The sequence below is a fragment of the Callospermophilus lateralis genome, chromosome 3, assembly GCF_048772815.1.
Source record: "Callospermophilus lateralis isolate mCalLat2 chromosome 3, mCalLat2.hap1, whole genome shotgun sequence".
Taxonomy (NCBI): Eukaryota; Metazoa; Chordata; class Mammalia; order Rodentia; family Sciuridae; genus Callospermophilus; species Callospermophilus lateralis.
In genome coordinates, this window is record NC_135307.1 from 129889154 (window position 1) to 129907906 (window position 18753).

The following is an 18753-nucleotide window of genomic DNA, read 5'->3' on the forward strand; positions in this document are numbered from 1 at the left end:
CATCCCATTTATTAATTCTTGATTTTACTACTTATGCTTTAGGAGTCTTGTTAAGGAAGTCCTATCCTAGGGTGAAATGGTAAAGATTTGAGTCTATTTTTTCTTCTAAAAGGCGCAGGGTCTCTGTTCTAGTGCCTAAGTCTTTGATACACTTTGAGTTTATCTTTGTGCAAGGTGAGAGAGAGAGGTTTAATTTCCTTTTGCTACATATGGATTTCCAGTTTTGCCAGCATCATTTGTTGAATAGGCTATCTTTTCTCCAGTGAACGTTTTTGGCATCTTTGTCTAGTATGACATAAGCATATTTATGTGGGTTTGTCTCTGTGTCCTCTATTCTGTACCATTGGTCTACAAGTCTACTTGGTACCAGTACCACGCCATTTTTGTTACTATAGCTCTGTAGTATAGTTTAAGGTCTGGTATTGTAATATATCCTGCTTCACTTTTCTTGCTAATGATTGTTTTAGCTATTATGAGCCTCTTATTTTTTCCAAATAAATTTCATGATTGCCTTTTCTCTTTATATCAAGAACATCATTGGAATTTTAATAGGAATTGCATTAAATCTGTATAATATTTTTGGTAGTATGGCCATTTTGACAATATTAATTCTGTCTATCCAGGAGCATGGAAGATCTTTCCACCTTCCCAAGTTTTCTTCAGTTTCTTTCTTTAGTGTTCTGTAGTTTTCATTTTAGAGATCTTTCACCCCCTTTTTTTTAGATTTATTCCCAGGTATTTTATTTATTTGTTTGTTTGTTTATTTTGAGGCTATTGCAAATGGAGTAATTTTCCTAATTTCTCTTTCAGTGGATTCATTGCTGATGTATAGGAATGCATTTGATTTATAGGTGTTGATTTTATATCCTGCTACTTTTCTGAATTCATTTATTAGTTCTAGAAGTTTTCTGGTGGAATTTTTTGGATCTTCTAGATATAGAATCATGTCATCAGTAAATAGTGATAATTTGAATTCTTCTTTACCTATTTGTATCATTTTAATTTCTTTCTTTTGTCTAATTGCTCTGGCTAGAGTTTTAAGAATGATGTTGAATAGAAGTGGTGAAAGAGGACATCCTTGTCTTGTTCAAGTTTTTAGTGGGAATGCTTTCAGTTTTTTCCTATTTAGAATGATGCTGGCCTTGAGTTTAGCATATATAGCTTTTATAATGTTGAGGTATGTTTCTACTATCACTAGTTTTTCTAATGTTTCGAACATGAAGGTGTGTTGTATTTTGTCAAATGCTTTTTCTGCATCTATTGAGATGATCATATGATTTTTGTTTTTAAGTCTATTAATATGATGAATTATATTTATTGATTTCCATATATTGAACCAATCCTGCATCCCTGGGATGGATCCCACTTGATTGGGGTGCACTATCTTTTAAATATGTTTTTAATCCAATTTGTGAGAATTTTACTGAGAATTTTTATATCTATGTTCATCAGGGATATTGGTCTGAAGTTTCTTTTCCTTGATGTGTCTTTGTCTGGCTTTGGTAGCAGGGTGATATTAGCCTCATAGAATGAGTTTGGAAGGGTTCCCTCCTTTTCTATCTCATGGAATAATTTTAGGAGAATTGGTGTTAATTCTTCTTTGAAAGTGTTGTAGAACTAGGCTGAGAATCCATCTGGTCTTGGGCTTTTCTTAGTTGGTAGACTTTTGAAGGTGTTTTCTCTTTCATTACTTGAAGTTGATCTATTTAAATCATGTATGACCTCCACATTCAGTTTTGGTAGGTCATATGTCTCTAGAAATTTGTTAATATTTTTGATATTTTCTATTTTATTAGAGTAAAAGTTTTCAAAATAGTTTCTAATTATCTTCTATATTTCAGACATGTCTATTGTGATATTTTCTTCTTCATCTTGTATTTTAGTAATCTGAGTTTTCTCTTTTCCTCTTTATTAGCATGGCAGGGGTTTATCTATTTTATTTATTTTTTTTCAAAGAACCAACTTATTGTTTTGTCAATTTTTTCAATTGTTTCTTTTGTCTCTATTTCATTAATTTCAGCTCTGATTTTAATTATTTCCTGGTTTCTACTGCTTTTGGTGTTGATTTATTCTTCTTTTTCTAGGGCTTTGAGATGTAGTGTTAGGTCATTTATTTGTTGAATTTTTATTCTTTTAATGAATGTACTCAATGCAATAAACTTTCCTCCTAATACTGCCTTCATAGTTCCTGAGAGATTTTGATATGTTTTTTAAGTGTTCTTATTTACCTCTAAGAATTTTTTTCATCCTTGATTTCTTCTACTATTCATTCCTCTTTCAATTGTGTATTATTTCGTGTCCACTTGTTATAGTATCTTCTATTTTTTATTTTGTCATTGATTTTAATTTCATTCCATTGCAGTTTGATAGAATGCAGGGTATTATTTCTTCCTCCTCCTCCTCCTCCTCCTCTTCTTCTTCTTCTTCTTTTTGCATTTACTAAGAGATAAAGATATGGTCTATTTTAAAGAAGGGGCCATGTGCTGCTGAAAAGAAAGTGTATTTGCTCATTGATGGATGAAATATTATATATATGTCTGTTAAGTCTAAATTATTGATTGTATTATTTAGTTCTATAGTTTCCTTATTTAGTTTTAGTTTGGAAGATCTGTCCAGTATAAAAAAGGTGTGTTAAAGACACCCAGTATTATTGTATTGTGGTCAATTTGATTCTTTAAATTTAGAAGGGTTTGTTTGATGTACATAGATGTTCCATTGTTTGGAGCATAAATATTTAGAATTGTTATGTCATGGTTATATATACTTCCCTTAAGAAGTATGAAGTGTCTTTCTTTGTCTCTTCTGACTAACTTTGGTTTGAAGTCTACTTTATCTGAAATGAGAATGGAAACCCCTGCTTGTTTACAGAATCATATGACTGATAAGTTTTTTCCCATCCTTTCACCTTCAGCCCATGAGGTAAATCTCTTGAAGACAGCATATTGTTGAGTCTTGCTTTTTAATCCAATCTGTCAGTCTATGTCTTTTGATTGAGGAGTTTAGTCCATTAACATTCAAGATTATTATTGAGATATTATTTGTATTCTCTGTCATTTTAGTTTATTTCTGGTTTTTGATTTGTCTTAGTTTCTCATTTGGCTGAATGTCACTTTAGTATTGATCCTCCCTTTTCTGGTTTTCACTTTTTTTCCATTTCATCCTCATGGAATATTTTGTTGAGAATGCTTTGTAGTGTAGGCTTTCCATTATAAGTTCTTTTAATTTTTTTATCATGGAACATCTTAATTTTATCTTCAAATCTGAAATTTAATTTTGCTAGATATAAACTTCTTGGTTGGCATCGTTTTCTTCCAGAGCTTGAAATATATTATTCCAGGACTTTCTAGCTCTGAAGGTCTGGGCTGAGAAATCAGTTGAGATCTGAATTGGTTTCTCTTATATGTAATTTGATTTTTTTTCTCTCTCAGCCTTTTAGATTTTATCTTTATTCTCTGTGTTAGTCATTCTCATTATAATGTGCCTTGGTGTGGGTCTACTGTAATTTTGTACATTTAGTGTCCTGTAAGCTTCTTGTATTTGATTTTCCATTCCATTTTTTAGGTTTGGGAAATTTTCTGCTATTATCATTGAAAAGATTGTGCATTCCTTTGGTTTGTATCTCTGTTCCTTCATCTATTTTGATAACTCTTAAATTTTGTCTTTTTATGTTATACCATAATTCTTGGATGTTCTATTCATAGTTTCTTACCATCTTCTCTGCATGTTCAACTCTACTTTCAAGATTATATATTTTGTCTTCATTGTCTGAGGTTCCATCTTCCAAATAATCTAATTTGTTGGTGATGCTTTCTATTGAATTTATAATTTGGTTTACTGATTCCTTCATTTCAGGGATTTCTGCTTTTTTTTCATGATCTCTAACCCTTTATTGAAGTGGTCTTTCACTTCCTGTATTTTTTCTTTGATTTTGCTCTTTATACTATCATTTACTTCACATATCAATTTAACTATATACAATCTATACTCTTTCTTGGACATTTCTTCTACTGTGTTATCAGTGGCTTCTGTTATTGAAGCATCTTGATTTGTTTGGGGTGCTTTATTCCCTTGTTTTTTTCATGTTGTTTTGTGTTTTTCCATCTAAAAGTATGGAACCAAGGCAGGATAAATTCTACCCTGTAGACCTATAGTGTCCCTAAAGGTTTCTAGCACGTCACCTTTACTGGTAAGACCAATATCAACAATACCCAATGAACACAATATATAGCCTTAAACCTAATGCCTTAACTCCCACTAAGTCATCTACTGCTTTCTCACATTGAACCAAAATGATGAGTTCAATAACTATCTATAGTACAAATAGAATATTTGCTAAAACAATTTATAATTTCAAATGGTGGATGAGAGAACAGAGGTAGTGTAGTATGCAATACTTGCGAGACAGGAAGAGAGAAGGTAGAAGTAAAAATTCATAGGGAGAGTGGAAGAGGAGCACATAAAGATTGGCTGTTGGTTAGAGAAAAGCTGGAAAGAAAATCCATGAAAATAGATAAGAGAGAGGAAGAATATGAACAAAGAGAAAAAATTAAAGACATGATACAACAAAAATGCAAAACACCAATCATATATCATTGTCCTCCACACATGGATGCATATTCTTTTCCAAATATGGTAGAGAGATTAGTGAATCAAAAAATAAGATAAAATAAGTCTTGCTGGAATGTCAAACTGCCTCTGTCAGTGTTCAACAGTTTCTCAGCCCTGTCTCTGATATCTCTTAGGATCACCAAACCCAGATTAGCTCTAGAAAACCCGGTCTCTATTCCATTGATCTGGGATTCAGATACCTCAGGATCAGCCATGCTGTAGTCCTAAGATCTCAATGCTCCTCCTACTTGTAGAGAGACCACCAGGGATACACTCATGCAAAAGAGCAACCCTGAGGTGCAGCATCAAGACAATGGCTACCATCACTCTCAGCAGGAAGACCCCAGGCTGCTCTAACCCTGCAGGCATCCTCACACTGGACCTGCAGATGCCAGCTGTAGTCCCCAGACAGAGGCTCTTGTGGTTGTAAAACTGCTGGCACGCAGGCCCCAGGCCCTGGCTGGTGTCCCTAAAAGGGTGCAGCCATGTGCAACCAGATCTGGAGTCCCCCGTGAAGTAGTTCTCTAGGCTGTTCTAGCAGTGGTAGTGGTGGTGGTTGTTGGAAGCAGGCAGCAGTTCAGCAGTAGCGGAGGCTTCAGAGGTAGCTACAACTGCAGCTGTGTAGGCATTGTCTCCAGGTGATCTCTGGGGGTCAGCTGCAGGGTCAGCTTCAGTTGCATCCAGGGCATTAATTTCTTCTGTGGCAGAGCACCCAGAAAGACGACCTCCAGGCAATCGCAGGCTGGCCACAATGGAATTACAGGCAGCAGCAATACTGGCAGCAGTGCCAGTGGCAGTTGATTGATAGGGGACCTTCGGTTCAGTGGCAGCAACCACAGAGGTAGCGAGGAATTCACATCCTAAGTAACTGAGGCTGTGCCCAGAGAAGAGACACGCATGGCAGTGGCTTCTGTGGAAGCCCAGAAAGAAGACCTCCAGGCGACCTCAGGCTGGCTACAGTGGAATCAGAGGCAGGAATGACGGTAGAGGTACAGGTGGCAGTTGATTGACCTACAGTGAGAATTTGATCAATATTGTATTAAACCCACAGGTTATTTTTGGAAAATTGGCACTTTTATGATATTGACTCTTCTAATCAATAAATATGTTATATATTTTCCCCTTTACTTAAAATTACTAATACATTATAGTTTTTAGTGTACATATTTTGTATATCTCATAGATTAAATTAGAATATGTTTCTTCTGCATCCTTTGAGATAGTCACATGATTTTTCTTTTTAAAATGATGAATTTTATTAACTGAAAGTCAAATGTTAAGTTGAACTTGTATTTTTGGAATTAATCTCATTTGATTGTGAAGTACTCAAAAAATGCCAACTCAATTTGTTAATATTTTGTCTGAGAGAGATTGGCCTGTAATTTTTGATGATATAATTGATTTTTTACAACATATTGCCAAAGTAAATTATACATATACACAAATTCTTCTCTTTTTTGTGATTATACTTAATGAGACTAGAGATGCTAAAAATGTTCTGCAGCTGATCAGGTACCCAGTTTCTAACGCCCCTACCTCCAGCTATGATAACTCAAACTTGTCATCTTAATTCATTAATAATTGAAAGGCAAGTCTCAGTGAACCTAAAACGGAATGGACCTTCCTTAATCTGATAAAGGGTGTCTATAAGAAGGTCACACTCAGTATCATGTCTAATGTCAGAATATTGAAAGCTTTTTCCATAAGATCAAAAGAGAAACAGGGATGCTCACTAGCACTACCTTTAGTCAATATTTTACTGTAACTCCTATCAATGCAACAAGACAAGAAAAAAAATTAAAGTTTAGTATAGTATAGTTTAAAATATAGTTTAGCTTATAGTTTCTTAAAGTATAATATTTGGAAGAATAAATAAAACTTATTCAAACAAATAAAATTTATTCACAGAATAAATAAAACTTATTCACTGAAATTCTTCTTTCACAATGAAGAAAATCCAGAAAAAAAAGATCATAATTAATAAGAGAATTTAACAAGCTTACTGATAACAAGGTCAATATGAAGTCAATAATATTACTATGTATCAGCAGAAGATGATTATAAAATTAAATGTAGAAAGACATATTTTATAATAACATAAAAATATTATAAAATATTTGAGAAAAATGCAACATGAAAGAAATATTACCACATGGAAATTCAGATCTTTAGGAAAGAATGAATAGCACTGAAAATGAAAATATTAGAGTAATTATATGTTTTTCTTTTCTTTTATTAAATCCTCCAAAAGTCAATTGACTTCTTACATAAAAAATAAAATGTTATATTTTTGTTTAATAGCACATAAAAATAAATAATAATAGCATAAAGGACAAGTTGAAATGTAAATAAAATTATAATATTATAGTTTCTTAAATTGTAAATAAATTATATAATAGTAATTCAAGGTATACTGTGAAAAACTAAGCATATGTATTATGATCTTGAGAGAAACTTAATAATAGAAAGGGTTAGATAAATAAGAAATAGGGGATGGAAGGCTCCGCTGTGCCGTGCTCGGTGCAGAACACAGAGGCTTTGCTTGCAGGTCACCAGACTGAGCTCTGGACACAGCACAAGGTCACCCCAGCACCCCCCACCTCACCAAACACCCTACATGGGAAACAGATGGAACCCATCTTGGAAAACCTTACTCGCCATCTATTGGTGGGCGAAGCTACCAGCGCAGTTCTGCAGCTGATCAGGTACCCGTTTTCCAACTCCCTTATCTCCAGCTGTGATAACTCAAGATTTTTCTCACAAGATTTTTTTTTGGGGGGGAGTAACTATCAATATGGAGCAGCAACTCTACAGTCACCTGGTTTCCAACTCAGAGACTAAGAATAGGGAGACTCCAGGTAGAAGTTCAAGCCCTCTCACACTGGCTACCTCCAACACCCTGAGCACAGAGACTAAAGCTAGGAATAGACAACTCCACCTACTGCAAGAAAACAGACATCTGAGAGACTTTTTTCTTTCTTTCTTTCTTTCTTTCTTTCTTTCTTTCTTTCTTTCTTTCTTTCTTTCTTTCTTTCTTTCATTTCTTTTCTCACTCTTCTCATCCATTCTTATCTACCCAATGTTTACATAATGCCATATTAGTGACTGTTGTATTCTGCTGCCTTTCCTATCCCCTACTATCTCCCCTCCCCTCCCCTCCCATCTTCCCTCTCTACCTCATCTGTTGTTGTTCAGTTCTTTCCCTCCCCCCGCTTTCCCCTCACAACCTCATATATGTGATTTTGTATAACGATGAGGGTTTTCTTCTGTTTCCATGTAATTTCCCTTCTCTCTCCCTTTCCCTCCCATCACTCATCTCAGTTTACTGTTAATCTTTTCCTCATGCTCTTTCCCCCTGCTCAGTTCTTAGTTGCTCTCCAAATCAAAGAGGACATTTGGCATTTGTTTTTTAAGGATTGGCTAGCTTCACTTAGCATAATCTGCTCTAATGCCATCCATTTTCCTGCAAATTCAATGATTTTGTCATTTTTTAGTGCTGCATAATACTCCATTGTGTATAGATGCCACATTTTTTTTTATCCATTCATCTATTGAAGGGCATCTAGGTTGGTTCCACAGTCTAGCTATTGTGAATTGTGCTGCTATGATCATTGATGTGGCAGTATCCCTATAGTATGCTCTTTTAAGGTCCTCAGGGAATAGTCCAAGGAGGGTGATAGCTGGGTCAAATGGTGGTTCCATTCCCAGCTTTCCCAGGAATCTCCATACTGCTTTCCATATTGGCTGCACCAATTTGCAGTCCCACCAGCAATGTACAGTGTACCCTTTTCCCCACATCCTTGCCAGCACTTAGTGTTGTTTGACTTCCTTATGGCTGCCAATCTTACTGGAGTGAGATGGTATCTTAGGGTGGTTTTGATTTGCATTTCTCTGACTGCTAGAGATGGTGAGCATTTTTTTATGTACTTATTGATTGATTGTATGTCCTCTTCTGAGAAGTGTCTGTTCAGGTCCTTGGCCCATTTGTTGATTGGGTTACTTGTTATCTTATTGTTTAATTTTTTGAGTTCTTTGTATATTCTGGAAATTAGGGCTCTATCTGAATTGTGAGGAGTAAAGATTTGTTCCCAGGATGTAGGCTCCCTATTTACTTCTCTTATTGTTTCTCTTGCTGAGAATAAACTTTTTAGTTTAAGTAAGTCCCATTTGTTTATTCTTGTTATTAACTCTTGGGCTATGGGCGTCCTATTAAGGAATTTGGAGCCTGAGCCCACAATATGTAGATCGGAGCCAACTTTTTCTTCTATCAGGTGCAGGGTCTCTGATTTGATATAAAGCTCTTTGGTCCATTTTGAGTTAACTTCTGTGCATGGCGAGAGAAAGGGATTCAGTTTCATTTTGTTGCATATGGATTTCCAATTTTCCCAGCACCATTTGTTGAAGATGCTATCCTTCCTCCATTGCATGTTTTTAGCCCCTTTATCAAATATAAGAAAGTTGTAATTTTGTGGATTGGTTTCTGTGTCCTCTATTCTGTACCATTGATCCACCTGCCTGTTTTGGTACCAGTACCACGGTGTTTTTGTTACTATTGCTTTGTAGTACAGTTTGAATTCTGGTATCGCTATACCGCCAGATTCACACTTCCTGCTTAGAATTGCTTTTGCTATTCTGGGTCTTTTGTTATTCCATATGAATTTCATGATTGCTTTATCTATTTCTACAAGAAATGCCGTTGGGATTTTGATTGGCATCGCATTAAGCCTGTAGAGAACTTTGGGTAATATCGCCATTTTGATGATGTTAGTTCTGCCTATCCATGAACAGGGTATATTTTTCCATCTTCTAAGATCTTCTTCTATCTCTCTCTTTAGGGTTCTGTAGTTTTCATTGTATAAATCTTTCACCTCTTTTGTTTTTGTTTTTTTTTGTATTTTATTTATTTATTTATTTATTTATTTATTTATTTATTTATTTATTTTTTTAATTCAAAACTTTACAAAGATTTCAGAATCACATCGGTTACACATCCACATTTTTACATAATACCATAATAGTAACTGTTGTATTCTGCTACTTTTCCTATCCTCTACTATCCCCCCTCCCCTCCCCTCCCATCTTCTCTCTCTACCCCATGTACTGTAATTCATTTCTCTTCTTATTTTTTTCCCATTCCTCTCACAAACTCTTATATGTAATTTTGCATAACAATGAGGGTCTCCTTTCATTTCCAAGCAATTTCCCTTTTCTCTCCCTTTCCCTCCCACTTCATGACTCTGCTTAATGTTAATCTTTTCCTCCTGCTCTTCCTCCCTGCTCTGTTCTTGGTTGCTCTCATTATATCAAAGAAGACATTTGGCATTTGTTTTTTAGGGATTGGCTAGCTTCACTTAGCATAATCTGCTCTAGTGCCATCCATTTCCCTGCAAATTCCATGATTTTGTCATTTCTTAGTGCTGCGTAGTACTCCATTGTGTATAAATGCCACATTTTTTTTTATCCATTCATCAATTGAGGGGCATCGGGGTTGGTTCCACAGTCTAGCTATTGTGAATTGTGCTGCTATGAACATCGATGTGGCAGTATCCCTGTAGTACGCTCTTTTGAGGTCTTCAGGGAATAGTCCGAGAAGGGCAATAGCTGGGTCAAATGGTGGTTCCATTCCCAGCTTTCCCAGGAATCTCCATACTGCTTTCCATATTGGCCTCACCATTTTGCAGTCCCACCAGCAATGTACAAGAGTACCCTTTTCCCCACATCCTCGCCAGCACTTGTTATTGTTCGACTTCCTAATGGCTGCCAATCTTACTGGAGTGAGATGGTATCTTAGGGTGGTTTTGATTTGCATTTCTCTGACTGCTAGAGATGGTGAGCATTTTTTCATGTACTTGTTGATTGATTGTATGTCCTCCTCTGAGAAGTGTCTGTTCAGGTCTTTGGCCCATTTGTTGATTGGGTTATTTGTTTTCTTATTGTTTAATTTTTTGAGTTCTTTGTATACTCTGGATATTAGGGCTCTATCTGAAGTGTGAGGAGTAAAAATTTGTTCCCATGATGTAGGCTCCCTATTAACCTCTCTTATTGTTTCTCTTGCTGAGAAAAAACTTTTTAGTTTAAGTAAGTCCCATTTGTTGATTCTTGTTTTTAACTCTTGTGCTATGGGTGTCCTATTAAGGAATTTGGAGCCCGACCCCACAATATGTAGATCGGAGCCAACCTTTTCATCTATCAGACGCATAGTCTCTGATTTGATATCAAGGTCCTTGATCCATTTTGAGTTAACTTTTGTGCATGGCGAGAGGAGGGGATTCAGTTTCATTTTATTGCATATGGATTTCCAGTTTTCCCAGCACCATTTGTTGAAGATGCTATCCTTCCTCCATTGCATGCTTTTAGCCCCTTTATCGAATATAAGATAGTTGTAATTTTGTGGATTGGTTTCTGTGTCCTCTATTCTATACCATTGGTCCACCCGCCTGTTTTGGTACCAGTACCATGCTGTTTTTGTTACTATTGCTTTGTAGTACAGTTTGAAATCTGGTATCGCTACACCTCCTGATTCACACTTCCTGCTTAGAATTGCTTTTGCTATTCTGGGTCTTTTATTTTTCCATATGAATTTCATGATTGCTTTATCTATTTCTACAAGAAATGCCATTGGGATTTTGATTGGCATTGCATTGAACCTATAGAGAACTTTTGGTAATATTGCCATTTTGATGATGTTAGTTCTGCCTATCCATGAACAGGGTATATTTTTCCATCTTCTGAGATCTTCTTCTATTTCTCTCTTTAGGGTTCTGTAGTTTTCATTGTATAAATCTTTCACCTCTTTTGTTAGGTTGATTCCCAAGTATTTTATTTTTTTTGAGGATATTGTGAATGGGGTAGATGTCCTCATTTCCAGTTCAGAAGATTTGTCGCTGATATACAGGAATGCCTTTGATTTATGCGTGTTGATTTTATATCCAGCCACTTTGCTGAATTCATTTATTAGCTCTAGTAGTTTCTTTGTAGACCCTTTTCTGTCTTCTAGGTATAGGATCATATCATCCGCAAACAGTGATAATTTAAGTTCTTCTTTTCCTATTTTTATGCCTTTAATTTCTTTCGTCTGTCTAATTGCTCTGGCCAGTGTTTCGAGAACTATATTGAATAGAAGTGGTGAGAGAGGGCATCCCTGTCTTGTTCCAGATTTTAGAGGGAATGCCTTCAGTTTTTTTCCATTTAGAATGATGCTAGCCTGAGGCTTAGCATATATAGCTTTTATAATTTTGAGGTAAGTTCCTGTTATCCCTAGTTTTTCTAATGTTTTGAACATAAAGGGATGCTGTACTTTGTCGAATGCTTTTTCTGCGTCCACCGAGATGATCATATGGTTCTTATCTTTAAGTCTATTGATGTGGTGAATAGCGTTTATTGATTTCCGTATATTGAACCAGCCTTGCATCCCAGGGATGAATCCTACTTGATCATGGTGCACAATCTTTTTTATATGTTTTTGTATACGATTTGCCAGAATTTTATTGAGGATTTTTGCATCTAAATTCATTAGGGATATTGGTCTGTAGTTTTCTTTCTTTGAGGTGTCCTTCTCTGGTTTGGGAATCAGGGTGATATTGGCCTCATAGAATGAATTTGGGAGTTCTCCCTCTTTTTCTATCTCCTGAAATAGATTATGGAGTATTGGTATTAGTTCCTCTTTAAATGTTTTGTAAAACTCTGCTGTATATCGATCCGGTCCTGGGCTTTTCTTGGTTGGTAGTCTTTTGATGGCTTCTTCTATTTCCTCCCTTGATATTGATCTGTTTAGGTTGTTTATATCTTCCTGATTCAATCTGGGTAGTTCATATGTCTCAAGGAATTTATCTATGCCTTCACTATCTTCTATTTTATTAGAGTATAGGGTTTCAAAATAATTTCTAATTATCGTCTGTATTTCTGAATTGTCTGTTGTGATGTTGCCTTTTTCATCCCGTAAGCTAGTAATTTGGGTTCTCTCTCTTCTTCTCTTTGTTAGTGTGGCTAGTGGTCTATCAATCTTATTTAATTTTTCAAAGAACCAACTTTTAGTTTTGTCAATTTTTTCGATTGTTTCTTTTGTTTCGATTTCATTGATTTCTGCTCTAATTTTAATTATTTCTTGCCTTCTACTGTATTTGCTGCTGCTTTGTTCTTCTTTTTCTAAGGCTTTGAGGTGTAGTATGAGGTCATTTATTTGTTGGTTTTTCCTTCTTTTAAGGAATGAACTCCATGAAATGAATTTTCCTCTTAGTACTGCTTTCATTGTGTCCCAAAGATTTCGATATGTTGTTTCTGAGTTTTTGTTTACCTCTAAGAATTTTTTAATTTCCTATTTGATGTCTTCTGTAACCCTTTGTTCATTCAGTAGCATATTGTTTAATCTCCATGTAATGTAGGGTTTTTCCTTTCTCATTTTATTATTGATTTCCAATTTCATTCCATTATGATCAGATAAAATGCATGGTAGTATCTCAACTCCTTTGTAATTGCTAAGCTTTGCCCTGTGACATAATATATGGTCTATTTTTGAGAAGGACCCATGTGCTGCTGAGAAGAAAGTGTATCCGCTTGATGTTGGGTGGTATATTCTGTATATATCAATTAAGTCTAAGTTATTTATTGTATTATTGAGCTCTATGGTTTCTTTATTCAATTTTTGTTTGGAAGATCTGTCCATTGGTGAGAGAGGTGTATTAAAATCTCCCATGATTATTGTGTTGTGGTCTATTAGACTCTTGAACTTGAGAAGAGTTTGTTTGATGAACGTAGCTGCACCATTGTTTGGGGCATATATATTAATGATCGTCAAGTCTTGTTGGTGTATGGTTCCCTTGAGCAGTATGTATTGTCCTTGTTTATCCCTTTTGATTAACTTTGGCTTGAAGTCTATTTTATTTGATACAAGTATGGACACCCCTGCTTGCTTCCGGGGTCCGTATGAGTGATATGATTTTTCCCAACCTTTCACCTTCAGTCTGTGTATGTCTTTTCCTATCAGATGAGTCTCCTGTAGGCAGCATATTGTTGGATCTTTTTTTTTAATCCATTCTACTAGCCTATGTCTTTTGATTGGTGCATTTAAGCCATTAACATTTAGGGTTACTATTGAGATATGGTTTGTATTTCCAGCCATATTTGGTTATGTATGATACTTAACATGATTAGTTTTTCCTCTATGCTTAGTTTTTCCTTTATTGTACTACCTCCCGTTGTTGGTTTTCATTGTTATTTTTCATTTCCTCTTCCTGTAATGTTTTGCCAAGGATGTTTTGAAGAGCTGGTTTTCTAGCTGCAAATTCTTTTAACTTTTGCTTATCGTGGAAGATTTTTATTTCATCTTCAATCCTGAAGCTTAATTTCGCTGGATACATGATTCTTGGTTGGAAACCTTTTTCTTTCAGCGTTTGAAATATGTTGTTCCAGGATCTTCTAGCTTTCAGAGTCTGTGTTGAAAGATCAGCAGTTATCCTGATTGGTTTACCCTTAAATGTAATCTGCTTCCTCTCTCTTGTGGCTTTTAAGATTCTCTCCTTATTCTGTATGTTGGGCATCTTCATTATTATATGTCTTGGTGTGGATCTCTTATGATTTTGTATATTCGGTGTCCTGTAGGCTTCTAGTATTTGGATTTCTTTTTCATTCTTTAAGTCTGGGAAGTTTTCTAGTATTATTTCATTGAATAGATTACTCATTCCCTTGGTTTGGACCTCTGTACCCTCTTGTATCCCAATAACTCTTAGGTTTGGTTTCTTGATGTTATCCCATAATTCTTGGATGTTCTGCTCATGATTTCTTAACATTCTCGCTGAGCTGTCTATGTTCTTTTCAAGTTGAAAAACTTTGTCTTCGTTGTCTGAAGTTCTATCATCCAAGTGTTCTACTGCTGGTAATACTCTCATTTGAGTTTTTAATTTGGTTTATTGTTTCCTGCATTTCCAGGATTTCTGTTTGTTTGTTTTTTATATCCTCTATCTCCCTATAGAGTTGATCTTTTGCTTCTTGGATTTGTTTATGTAATTCATTGTCCAAGTGATTTTTCATTGTCTGAATTTGGTGAATAATGTCTTCCTTGAGACTCCAGATCATCTGAGGCATGTATATCCTGAACTCTTTGTCTGACATTCCATCAGCTGCAGATATTACCTCATCTAATGTTGAATTGACCTGTATTGTTTGTGGTCCTTTCTTTCCCTGTCTTTTCATACTGCTCATGATTCTTTCTAGCTTTGTGAAACTGTTGAGCTAATGTTTTTCCCCTTATATATTTGTATTGTTCTTGAATAGCTCCAATATCCCTCTTTTTCGGAGAAAGACAATGTTAACAGATCCCAATATCAACAGTACATTATCTAAGGACAAGTTTTCATTATTAATACATTTATAGTTAGATTCTAAGACTATAGATGTTGGATTTAATTATTACTTAAGAATATATTCCTTAGTTTCATAAAAGGCGTACCATATCTGGTGGCATATAGAAAACTTAATTTCAGACGAAGGATGTTATACTTAAAGAGAAAGGAGTGAGGGAATGAGGTTAAACTAACTTAGCACCTTTGGAGAACTCTAACCACTCGACTGGTAATTTATGGAAGAATGTATAGACTCAACCTCCTATTTAGATAGTTACCCTATGTATAGATAGCAAAAGTTAGGAGATTGAAAGTGGTATAGAGAGAATATGAATTAAAAAAAAAAAGAAAAGAAAAGAAATAACAAGGAAGAAAAGAGAAATAAGAGAAGGGAAAGGGAAGTAATATAGAAATACAGAAAAAAAAATGGGGGGGAGGTGGGGTATATGCAATTCCTCTATATTATATTACTTTGGTAATTCAGTTGTTCATGCTCAGTTCTTGGTTTCACATATGCTGAAGTTGTGGAAGAGAGAGAAGAAAAGAGAAACAGAGGAAAAAAAAAAAGTCTCTCAGAACACTGTTTTCCTTGCTTCCAGTAGGTGGCGTTGTCTATTCCTAGTTTGAGCCTCTGTGTTCAGGGTGGTGGGTATAGCCAGTGTGAAGGGAAATGAGCTTCCACCTGTATCTTCCCTACTCTAGTCTCTGAGGTAGAAACCAGGTGCCTCTACAGTTGTTGTTTTGTGTTGATAGCTACAATCCCCAAAAGCTTGTGGGAAATATTTTGAGTTATCGCAGCTAAGGGTGGGGGAGTTGGAAACCGGGTACCTGGATCAACCGCAACTGTGCTGGTAGCCACACCCACTTTGATGGGTTTTAAGGGTTGATGGGCTTCCTGGAGACTAGCGCTCTGGGCGGGACCGGACTTCCTGCTCCGGTCTGGCTGGCGGCTGTCGCGGCTTCCTGCTCAGGTCTGGCTAGGCGGCTGTCGCGGCTTCCTGCTCCGGTCTGGCTGGGCGGCTGTCGCGGCTTCCTGCTCCGGTCTGGCTGGGCGGCTGTCGCGGCTTCCTGCTCCGGTCTGGCTGGGCGGCTGTCGCGGCTTCCTGCTCCGGTCTGGCTGGGCGGCTGTCGCGGCTTCCTGCTCCGGTCTGGCTGGGCGGCTGTCGCGGCTTCCTGCTCCGGTCTCTCACCTCTTTTGTTAGGTTGATTCCCAGGTATTTTATTTTTTTTGAGGATATTGTGAATGAATGGAGTGGTTTTCCTCATTTCCATTTCAGAAGTTTTGTTGCTGATATACAGGAATGCCTTTGATTTATGCGTGTTGATTTTATGTCCTGCCACTTTGCTGAATTCATTTATTAACTCTAGCAGTTTCTTTGTAGACCCTTTTGGGTCTGTTAAGTATATTATCATGTCATCCGCAAATAGCGATAATTTAAGTTCTTCTTTTCCTATTTTTATGCCTTTAATTTCTTTTGTCTGTCTAATTGCTCTGGCTAGTATTTCAAGAACTAAATTGAATAGAAGTGGTGATAGAGGGCATCCCTGTCTAGTTCCAGATTTTAGAGGGAATGTCTTGAGTTTTTCTCCATTTAGAATGATGCTAGCCTGAGGCTTAGCATATATAGCTTTTACAATGTTGAGGTAAGTTCCTGTTATCCCTAGTTTTTCTAGTGTTTTGAACATAAAGGGATGCTGTACTTTGTCAAATGCTTTTTCTGCATCTATCGAGATGATCATATGGTTCTTATCTTTAAGTCTATTGATGTGGTGAATAACATTTATTGATTTCCGTATATTGAACCAGTCTTGCATCCCAGGGATGAATCCTACTTGATCATGGTGCACAATTTTTTTGATATGCTTTTGTATTCGATTTGCCAGGATTTTATTGAGAATTTTTGCATCTAAGTTTATTAGAGATATTGGTCTGTAGTTTTCTTTTTTTGAAGTATCTTTGTCTGGTTTTGGGATCAGGGTTATGTTGGCCTCATAGAATGAATTTGGAAGAGCTCCTTCTTTTTCCATTTCTTGAAATAGCTTGAAAAGTATTGGTATTAATTCTTCTTTGAAGGTTTTGTAAAACTCTGCTGTATACCCATCCCGTTCAGGGCTTTTCTTGGTTGGTAGTCTTTTGATGGCCTCTTCAATTTCTTCCTTTGTTATTGGTCTGTTTAAATTTTGTGTGTCTTCCTGACTCAATCTGGGCAGATCATATGACTTAAGAAATTTATCGATATCTTCACTCTCTTCTATTTTATTGGAATATAGGGTTTCGAAATACTTTTTAATTATCTTCTGTATTTCTGTAGTGTCTGTTGTGATATTGCCTTTTTCATCCTGTACGTTAGTAATTTGAGTTCTCACTCTTCTTCTCTTCGTTAGCATGGCTAAGGGTCTGTCGATCTTATTTATTTTTTCAAAGAACCAACTTTTAGTTTTATCAATTTTTTCAATGGTTTTTTTTTGTTTCAATTTCGTTGATTTCTGCTCTGATTTTAATTATTTCTTGTCTTCTGCTACATTTGCTGTTGTTTTGCTCTTCATTTTCTAGGGTTTTAAGATGTAGTGTGAGTTCATTTATTTGTTGGTTTTTTCTTTTTTTGAGGAATGAACTCCAGGAAATGTAATTTCCCTCTTAAAACCGCTTTCATTGTGTCCCATAGATTCCAGTATGTTGTGTCTGTATTGTCATTTATCTCTAGGAATTTTTTGATTTCCTCCTTTATATCTTCAGTAACCCATTGATCATTCAGTAACATATTGTTCATTTTCCAGGTGATGCAGGATTTTTCCTTCCTTCTTTTATCATTGATTTCCAGTTTCATTCCATTATGGTCAGATATGGTGCATGGTATTATCTCCACACCTTTATATTTACTGAGAGTCGCCCTATGGCATAATATATGGTCTATCTTTGAGTAGGATCCATGTGCTGCTGAGAAGAATGTGTATCCACTTGATGATGGTTGATATATTCTATATATGTCGGTAAAGTCTAGGTTATTGATTGTGTTATTGAGTTTTATAGTTTCTTTGTTCAGCTTTTGTCTAGAGGATCTGTCCAATGGTGAGAGTGGTGTGTTGAAGTCCCCCATAATTATTGTGTTGTGGTCTATTTGACTCTTGAACTTGAGGAGAGTTTGTTTTATGAACGTTGCAGCACCATTGTTTGGTGCATACAAATTGATAATTGTTATGTCTTGATGGTGGATGGTTTCTTTTAACAGTATATAGTGTCCTTCTTTATCCCTTTTGATTACCTTAGGTTTGAAGTTGACTTTATTCGATATGAGTATGGCCACACCTGCTTGCTTCCGAGGACCATGTGAGTGGTAAGATTTTTCCCAACCTTTCACCTTCAGTCTGTGTATGTCTTTTCCTATCATATGAGTCTCCTGAAGGCAGCATATTGTTGGATTTGTTTTTTTAATCCAGGTTACTAGCCTATGTCTCTTGATTGGTGAATTTAAGCCATTAACATTTAAGGTTACAATTGAAATATGGTTTGTACTTCCAGTCATGTTTATTTATTTATTTATTTTAGATTGGCTAGTTTTCCCTCTTTGGTTATTTTTCTCCCCCTTTACTGAGATACCTCCCACTGTTAGTTTTGGGCGCTATTTTTCAATTCCTCTTCTTATAGTCTTTTGCTCAAAATGCTTTGCAGTGCTGGTTTTCTGGCAGCGAATTCTTTTAGCTTTTGTTTATCGTGAAATATTTTAACTTCATTGTCAAATCTGAAGCTTAGTTTTGCTGGATACAGTTTTCTTGGTTGGAATCCATTATTTTTCAGAGTTTGATATAC